This window comes from Anthonomus grandis, chromosome 4 (genome assembly GCF_022605725.1).
Source record: "Anthonomus grandis grandis chromosome 4, icAntGran1.3, whole genome shotgun sequence".
In the NCBI taxonomy this organism is placed as follows: Eukaryota; Metazoa; Arthropoda; class Insecta; order Coleoptera; family Curculionidae; genus Anthonomus; species Anthonomus grandis.
Genome location: NC_065549.1, coordinates 21575233 through 21585782, shown reverse-complemented (window position 1 = coordinate 21585782; position 10550 = coordinate 21575233).

Sequence of the window (10550 nt, the reverse complement as noted above, 5' to 3'; positions counted from 1 at the left end):
AAAATTAAATCAAAATAGATAGTTTTGAATTTTTAAATTTGCGGAGGTGTAGACAGAAAGAAAAAGGTCGGAGTTAAGATCCCTCTATGAATGAAAGTCAGTCTTAGTCTGTTTTTTTTAAATTAAATATTAAGTTAAATAATAAGATAGTATACAATTCTGTTTAAGCTAATCATATTCATAAATATATTTCTGCTTAACTGACAGGGATATATTTATCTAAATTTAAAGAAAATATTTTAAAATAAGCTGTTATTTATGCACTTATTAGTTGTTGAATATAATATTTTTACCAATAAATATGTGACAAAAATATATTAACGCGTAGGGCGTTAATTATTAAAATTAAAAAAAAATCAAAAACAGGTTTTCTATATAGCTTAAATAAAGCAAGTTTTTTATACAGGGTAAATAGAATTCATTTGAAGTGATTATAAACGGTGATTAATCTTACCGATTTATTTATATTTAAAACATATAATATAAAATTATATTATCTAAAGTTATTATTAGATAACAAACCGAAATATCATAATATACATTTAGTTGAATGTTGGTATATAGTTGAACCAAATCGATATCTAATGACATTCTACCCGTAAATCAATTCAAATTTAGAGCTCTAGATGGCTGCTCAATAGCTTTGCTATCAGTCACGGATGACGTAATCTTAGCTAATGAAAAAGAAAATCTAACTGTATTGGTTTTTCTTGACTACACAAAAGCAGTTTCAAGCGAAAATTATTTACAATTTATTTATTCCAACTTTAAAATATATTAGGTATAAAATATATTGTGTTATTGTAGAACTGGATATTTCAGGGTCAGGTTACTTAGTCCTCTGATGTTCTCTGTATATCTCATATCATTCGGTAGTTGCTTGGATCATTGTAAAACAAATTTTTATGCCGATAACACTTAGCTTCAGCTCCTGTGAACTTCAAAAATTATTTTTATTATCTGAAAAATACTATCTGTCATTGAATCCCACCAAGTCCAGGGTCATGCATTTCGGGAAAAAACAAGCAAGAGCGCGGGTAAAAACTTTAATAAATTCAAACATTAGATTGAACAATTAAGCTCTTTTGCTGAGAGATATTACTTGAAGAGCACACGGGAAATACGATGAAGTCCATTTTTTTACAAATTGATTTTTATACATCAAATGTTTCCTTTTAAAGTGATGCATCTTTTGGTACCTAAATAAACGGGAATATCAATGCCAGTCATATAGAAACGTGCATTTAAATATATCGCATACTCGGGAAAAACGATGAAAGTCCATGCGTAATTTGAAATAATGATGAAAGTCCACTATATAATAGTCCACAAATATCAGCCGTTAGAAACAACGGACTTCCGTCAGTTCTGAATCAGCTGTTACATAGACGTGTTGTTTCTTGTGTGAATAAATTAGTGTAGTTAGGTGTGCTAAATAATTAATAAGGATTCCTGTTCCTGTGCTATGGATACACAAACGAAAAAACGTAAAAGACATGGAAGAATGGTGGATGTTGCAAAGAAATTAAGGGTGTATAGCCATGAAACTGGACCTGAATGTCAGTGCAAACGTTACAAGTGTTTTTCAACGATTAGTGATAGTAATAGAACAGAAATTCTTTAAATAATAACTTTTTTTTAATAACTTTGAAACCTTCGACGAACAGAACTCCTATTTAGCTTGTCTAATAACAGTCGTGCCTGTCCAACTGTCCAAAGGCGAAGATCCAGACTTGCTGACGCTCAAGTACCCAAGTTTAATGACGCTTCATATACTTACAGAATAAGATGTAATTTAGAGGAGAATGAGAATAAGATTGACATTGAGGTATGTTATAAGGCATTAATCTCGTTGCACGGAATCACTCCCCGCAGAATACAAACAATTCAGACTAATTTGAAATATGGTGTGGGAGCCCCCAAGGATGCCAGGGCAAGTCATGAAAACAGATCACATAAACTGTGAGAGGCTACGATTACTAAGGTATGTGAGCATATTTTATCATTTAAAGGCCGATCTAGCCATTACAGCAATAGCTAAAACCCAAAAGACATACCTTTTTGAGGAACTTAATGTTTCTAAAATGTATGACCTATTTAAAACTAAGTATCCATAGGTCAAAATATCCTACAATCGCTATAGAGAAATTTTCAACGAAAAATTTAATATTAGCTTCGATTACCCAGGCTCGGACCCTTGCTCTCAGTGTGATGAAATAACTGTGAAAATAAAAAATCTAGAATCAAAGTTGTCTAAGGCAAACGAAAACGACAAAATTGGTTTTGAGTGAACTGAAAAAACTTGAAACAGAAAAAAAATACACCTTGCTAGAGCTACCACAGAATAAAAATTATTCTGTTTTTCGATTTTTGAAGTCACTTGAATTTTCACTATGAAAGAAGGTTGGAAGAGGTTCAGATGACGTTTCCGATACAGATTTATGGGAATCAGCTGATATTGTTGGAAAACTTTTCACATCAAATCAAAGTGGTGAATTTAGACTTCCAAATCATCTATATCAAGATAGAAAATTTTTAAAGGTAAACCAATATTATAGAAAAATGTTTATTCCTCTTTTAGATTTATTGCCGTTGCCATTGCCTAAAGAAAAATATGCAGTAATTACAAAGTTATCGAAATACTGTAGCGAAAAGTCGCAGGAATTCCTATTAAATTTACTCCATAAATGATTTATTTTGGACTTAGGAGGCGAATTTAGGCTCCCAGATTAATTAATCAAGGTATGACTTAAAAAAAAAAGAAAGATTAAAATAAAATTTAATTTTGCATTATTTTTAGGTTCAGCAAGTACCTTGTCTATGGGAAAATTACATTAAAATATCACCCAGTTCAATAAGTACAAAATTTACCGCTTCAATAAAAACATTAATATAAGTTAGAATAAGTTATCACAAAAATGTATCTATGTTGCCATTAAATTTAATAGAGAAAAACCGGACAAGATCTTAAGGTTTAAAAACTATGTTTACATGAATAATAGAATATAAAGTTAGGTTAATATGTTTACTATTTGGTAAAAATACATAACAGACTTGCTAATAATGCGAATTTTGATTAACGAACGCTTTTCTGGACATTTTTTATTTTTGGACATTCATCGTTTTTCCCGTGTGCTCTTTTTTGGTAATATCGCAGTTTGCTTGAATATTATTTTAAGATTTGAGAGACTTTTTCTAGTGTAGTACCTAAATTATTTTTGAATATAAATTATTGTATATTAACAAAACCACATTTAGCAAAAGAACGAAAACAATTTTATGTGAAATATTAATTATGCTTTACATGACAGTGCTACAAAATTTTTGTTTTTTAACTTAAATTACAGCAACAAACACGTTTCTTCTTACACACATTTTCAAAATTTTAAGTAGCTTAAGCGTTCCAATATGCTCTCTTTATTATATAATATGTATAGTGATTATCTTTTACGACATACAGGTATGAATTGCATTTTACATTTGTATTAATTATTAAAGGTGCTCCATTTAATTGTTTAATTATATTTTGAAGGGGCTAAATGGCAGACTAAACATATTAAATGGATCATTCTAGCACTACAATAAGGTCCTTTTTCACTACAAGTATAATAAAGAATTTTCGATTTTAAATAGGTAAGCAAATATACCTATTTGATGAAATAATTAAATATATTTTTTTGCATTTTGAAACTTTTACAAACAAATAAATACTTTTTGTTTCCAGTATTTTTTTCCTTCATACCATTTTAGAGATATTTTCTAGTTGTCTTAAGATACTCTTTTAAAAAAATATTATATAAAAATATAATTGAATATATTTACGGTCAATCGTTCGTATCGGTATAAATAAGGTGTTTTTTTTTATTCATTATTAATGAAATTTGAAATAATTATTTCTGTAGTTCTAACCTGTAAGAGATAAAAAACGTTTATTGGTATTATTGTATTGTATTATCAATAGGGATCTTCAAATTTATAAATTAGAAGTAAGAGATTATAAGGCAGTTGATTTGATGGCAGTTGATCAGATATTATAGTTGCAGCAAAACATATTTATAACCATGTTCTTGATACGCCCAATAAAGTTTAGATACTTATTCCTATAATATCATTCAATAATAATTTAATTACTTTCGGTTTTATCGGAAAAGATCATAACTTTCAATTCTTAAGTAAAACTTGTATATTTAATATTGGTTCGATAAAAATTGACAAATTCCTTTTTGAGATTAATGGCTTTAACAAAAATGATATTTGATTAATGAATTACCTGTATGGCATTAAATACGGTCTTTTAAAAATGTTAGTTGCTCATTAAAAGCATTAAAAATATTAATCTCTAAATGCAATTATATGACTTTATTGACTTTTTTAGTATGCGAAACAAGAGTTTGTAATTCCCTGACAGATTCCCTAATAGACATCTATCTAATTTAAAGACTTTCTAACGTATCGATCAGCAGTCACGAGAAACTGGTATGAAATGAATATAGTCTTATTTTGAGTCAAGTTTTAAGTAGTAAAAGCGATTTGGACTTTAGGTAGTTGTTCTCAAAATATGTGCCGACGTAGTGGAGCTTCGAATACTGTACTTACAGCTAAAGTTGAAAAAAATGTTTTAGATGATGTTACTGAAAATCTTACAGTTGGGATCTGTCATGTAGCTCGAGAATTTTAAGTTTCTAAATGTACAGTAAATACAATTTTTTAAGAACAACTGCTCAACTTTAACAACGACAAAGGATTTAATTTGTTAATATTATTTTCGGACATAGCAGGATTTCGAAAAGATGGACCGATTAACTTACATATCTTCATATCTATGCAAACGAAAATCCCCATGCAATAAGATAAACCCACCACCAAGAACAATTTCAAATTAACTTATGAACAGGAATAATTGGACGATATTTAATAGGATTCGTTACGTTACCACCTAGACTAAATGGCCACACGTATTTACAATTTCTTGAAGAAGAATTGCCCATTCTGCTGGAAGATCTTTCATTACAAACACGCATGAATATATGGTTTATGTATGGCGACGCTCTACCTCATTTTAGTTTATTAGTTAGAGAGCATCTAAATAGAGTTCATCCAGACTAGTAGATAGATCGATCAGAACCTGTATCGTGGCCGGCTAGATCACCAGGTTTAAGTCATATGTATTACTTTTTCTGAGGTAATTTAGAACAACTCGTTTACGATATGCCAGTGGAAACTGAAGGTGATCTTCGATATAGAATCTTCCACCATAGCCAGGAAATAAAAAAAAACATCCAAGTCCTTTGGAGAGATTAGTTTGTCCAGCTCGAGAGTGTAACAGGCAACGTGGTGCTCACGTTGAGCAATTTTTGTAGTAAGTATTTTCTTTTAATAGTTTTATTATCATCCTCATTTATTATTATTAGAAGCCATAGTAACATTACTCATATATTATCCAAAGCAAGTAAATTATTATTTTAAACATATGTTTTATCATAATTGTACAAATAATGCATTGGAAATTTTTTATTGTAAAAATTACGAGAGATATAATAAGATAATAAATCTCGTAAGATATATAAGATTTTTCGATCAATTGTTGTATACAGGGTATCACAAAAAAGTTAAGTGGTGTAATCTAAAAGTTTGGCCATGAGAAGTAGCAAAGCCTTGTTTCTCATAGAAGAAAACCTTTTTATACCAAGCTTTATGCCAAAATCTTAAACGTTTCTTAAGCCATAAGTAACAGTTAAAAATAAAATTGTAACTTTGACACCTTGTGTCTCGCAAACTATCAACTTTTGGGCAAAGGTATGTTTGAGTTAATTAACATCAGTTTTGAGCTTTTCTAATCTTTTGTAGACTTTCTGTATATAGGGTGGATGGAGAGGAATGCATCAAGCTCCAGACGAGTATTATAGACGTGAAAATAGTTTTTAAAAACTCATATCGTCTTATCTGATAAATTATAGCATAATTAAAGTGTTTTACATAGTTTACCGCTTTCTATCACAAATGCTGTAGGTACCGATTGTTTGGTCCTTTTTAATGTTTTGACATGTTGTATTGTCAGTGTCAGTGTATTTAATGCGTTTATTTTCGAGTTTGTACGATTAAAGTCGTATAAAATATCATACATCTATTCAAATTTAGAATATACAAATATGGGTTTTGTTTGCGATTTCCACACCCAAGAAATCTGGACAGAAATGTATTTATCAGCGTTTTTAACAAAGTTTGCAAGACCGGAACTTTGCTCAGTACTACATTCGAACGAGCCACTCGACAAGTATTAGAAGAAGTGGAAAAAATTATGAATTTGGTAGAAGATACAACGATCAGCTCACGAAGAATTGCTACGCAATTGGTCATCACAAAAAAGAAGTCAACACGCTCCATGAGCAAGGCCTATATCTCATATACCATGTACAGCGTCTCCAATACCTACCACCGGAGTATTAAGTTAGGCGTATCCAATTTCGTAGTTGGATATAATAATAATCGTCATGTTGTATCGCGCAAACTCTTTATCGATGAAGCAACATTCATCTATGCTGACATTAATAATACACACAACTTTCATATATGATCAGACAAAAATCCACACGCAACAGTCGAAACTTATTTTCAGCACAAGTTTTCGGTAAACGTGTGGTGTCGTATGGTCAACAGTTATTTAATTGGCCCACACAGGAAGTTCCTCGAAATAACAGAATACAAATTAATTATCAGCACGATGAAGCTCCCGCACATTTCGTTCGTCAGATCAAGCAATATTTGGACGAAGAGTTCCAGGACTATGGATTGGTCGCGGACCAGACGTTACACCAATGGACTATTGTATACAAGACTACTTTAAAAATGAGGTGTACAAATTAAAAGTCGACACTCGAGATGTCCTAATTCGACGAATTAGAAATACGGCAGTATTTGTGAAAGAAAGACATTTTTTAAGATTGTTAACTAGAGATAAATTTGAAAAATCTTGGTAAACGAGCCTTAGTTAATGCCATTAAAGAAGATAATCATTAATATCTAGAAGATATAGTTTTTCATATGAAAGATTTCGCGTTTCCTTTATAGTCCCTTTTAAATAAAGATTTTTCAAGTAGTTGTATTAGGAGAAAAGGTTAAAATAATTAATGGCCTCCAAGATACGATCTATTTTCTTTAAAGTTCTTATAGACTCATTTAAATTCTAAGATTTACGTAACGTAACGTAAGGACTCTAAAAGCGGCAAAAGACATTTACTATAACAGGAGACTGGCAAAGTCTGGTAATGTCGCTAAAGAATCATTGTTATCGTATCGTCGGTCGATTGTGAATAATCTGAGAAATAAACCCTCTAAGTCCAATACTATATCTACCTCTCCTGAGAACCTCAACAATTATTTTGTAAATGTAGCGAAGAATCTAATGAGTACCATAGCTCCTACCCACGATCCACTTTCTTATCTTTCTAGTGCAAATGAGAATTTACACACTTTTGCCTTTACGCCAATAGTATTACCTGAGCTTCGCAGTACGATTAGGGAAATCAAAAATAAGAGCTCTTCTGGAACCGATGGACTCACGTTGAATATGTTTCTAAACCTGCCATGTGCCCTGCGAGTGTACATTAAACCATCTTACAAATTTAAACAACCTGTCTTTTCAAAAAGGAGATTTTTCCCAACTGCCTTAAGAAGGCAATATTAATCTTTCTACATAAAGGAGGAGATAAAGATCAGTCTTCCAACTATCGCCCAATTGCTCTTCTTCCCACACTATCAAAAATTATTGAAAGATTAGTGAAAAAAAGGCTTCTATCATTTCTACTGAAATCTAAAATACTCATTCCTCAACAATTTGGATTTTTAAATAACAAATACACCAATGATGCTATGTTTTCCCTTTTTAATAATGTATACTGTAGCTTAAACAACCAACATCCTACGGCAACAATCTTCTGTGATTTTTCTAAAGCTTTTGATTGCGTATACAATGATATCTTAATAAAAAAGTTGCAACACTACGGGTTTAGAGGTATGCCCCTCGAATGGTTTAAGTCATATTTCAATAACAGGAGTCAGTTTGTGAGGATTGATACTACGATGTCTTCCTGCAAGCCAATAGAATGTGGAGGGTCTCAAGGTTCAGTGCTTCACCCTATTTTGTTTCTCATATTTATCAATGATATCGCTAGTCTCAATATTAAAGGAAGAACTTGCCTATTCCCGGATGATACTAGTTTTACCTGGAGCAATCCGGATATTGCCGAACTTCATAAAATCATATCAAGTGACTTAACTTCTATCAAAGCATGGTGCGACTCTAATCTTCTTTGCCTTAACCTCTCCAATACTAAATTTTTGTCCTATAAAAATAATTTGCAATCTTTTGTACTGAATAACGCAACCATTGACGAAGCCGACTCAGTGAAATTTTTGGGGCTTACTGTTGACAAGTCGTTAAAATGGGACATGCATATTAACCATTTAACAAGAAAATTAAGCTCCGCTTGTTTTGCGCTAAGATCAATTTCCAAGGAGCTTAGCCTCTCAACCTCTATAACAGTGTATTTTTTCCTCTTTGAGTCACACCTTCGTTACGCCCTTCCTTTTTGGGGTGTGTGTAGTGTCACTCAATTTGACAAAATTTTCAGACTTCAAAAGAGAGCTTTGCGTTATACACTTAGACTTAATTATAGAGCTCATTGCCAGGATTTCTTTAAAAAATTTAATATCCTAACTTTGCCGTCACTACTTATATATGAGTCCGTTTGTCTAATTCGCAAGCACGTTTTATTAAATTCAGATAGGCCATCCCAAAATTATCATTTCAGAAACGCGGAGTATGATTTATATATGCCTACTCCACATTCAGAATTGGTAAACAACTCTATATTGTACAAAGCAAAAAAATGCACAATCATTTTCCATTGAACATCAAGTCCATCACATCTTTTCCTACTTTCCGTAAGCCATTAAAATCATTCCTACTGGAGAGAGTCTTTTACTCGGTAAACGATTTTTTTAATACCTAATTTTAACTTCACACACACAGACTGATTTATTGATTTATTGTTTTTATATGTACTGTTTTACGTAGCTAGTAGCTATGTAGTGTTTTGTTTATTTATTCATACTTTTGACCACATACAATTATTGATTTGTATATTTGTTTTATTAGTTTTATTTTATTTTTGTGTGTTTTGTTTGTTTTTATATTTAACTTTAGTTATCAGCTTTGTCTACAAATTGTAAAATTTTTTGACAATAAAGCGATGATTCATTCATTCATTCATTCATTCAATTCTTAGTTGATCAAAATTCCTGAAATGTCACAAAATTATTTCGGGAATGAATTTATTAGATACCTGTGAAAATTATTTTAAAAGGCTTAAACTTTTACCAATATCAGGTTTCTAAATTTCTTTTTACTAAGAGTAATAATACTTAATATATAAATTACATTTTGGCAGTGGGCAGCCGAAACTGCTGTTGCACATATCGGTCTCCTAAGAAACCCGTCGTGTCCCATCAAAGGTGACCAGGCCAATAGCCTTGAAGAACTGAATGACGTACTCCGGTCTGATGAATTTCATGCTGGTGGGCAAACTATAGGTATTTTTCAGATACTTTAACCTAGTACGCGTGAATTCTGGACAGTCCCCAATGACGTGATATACAGTTTGCTTCTTCGCCCATCTTAACAGCAGTCTACAATAATACAAATAGGGAGATGTTACCAGTGTCCGGTTAAAAGACCCGTCACTAGCTGAATTTTGCATCTCCTTAAACTGCTTTTAGTTGTAGAGACCGGCAGGAAGCCCATCCATGTGTGCCTTAGTCCGTCTCGTATAAAGGGCTTCTGTCCATTGCTGAAGGGTCCTTTTATCAAGCAGCTTCTTCATTAATGCGACAGCTGACATTTTGCTATGCCGATTATAGGTTTAGGGCCTACTAGCAGTTTTTGGGATCTCAGTCTAAAAACAGAGTCCACGTTCTCGTAACCAGCATTACCTGAGTAACCAGGCAAGGTGAACCCGGCAGCTCAATATATATTATTATATGTTATTGCCAAATAGATTTTTTTTTATTTATAAGAACAATGTGCTCAGGCTTATAGGCTTTTAACTCTTTTAAAATACTTACCTTCTTTATTTAACTTTTTCCTTTGTTTTTTCTATTATTATTTTTTCTATTGTTATTAAACTTTAATATTATTATTGTTTTTTGAAATAAACTTTACTTACTGTATTTCTATACTTTAATTTATGCTCACCTTTTATTTTTTAAATTTTGAAGGTACTTTATATCCGAATACGTTCTTCACTTTTATAAAGTTAACAATGATATCTTTTGCATCCTATATTATTAAAACTGTGTAAAAAACATCTGCCTGTAACCCACATTTTATTAAAGTCGAACGAACGCATCGGGTGTCATTAAATAAGTATTGCATTTTCTTGCACCACCTGTTTTTTTCTGAACTTCATCCTTTTATAGTTTCTAAAAGTGCGCCAAGCACGCGTCTATAGCAGCTTTTTGTCTGAATTTTTGTTTTGCCGTCAGATATCGTA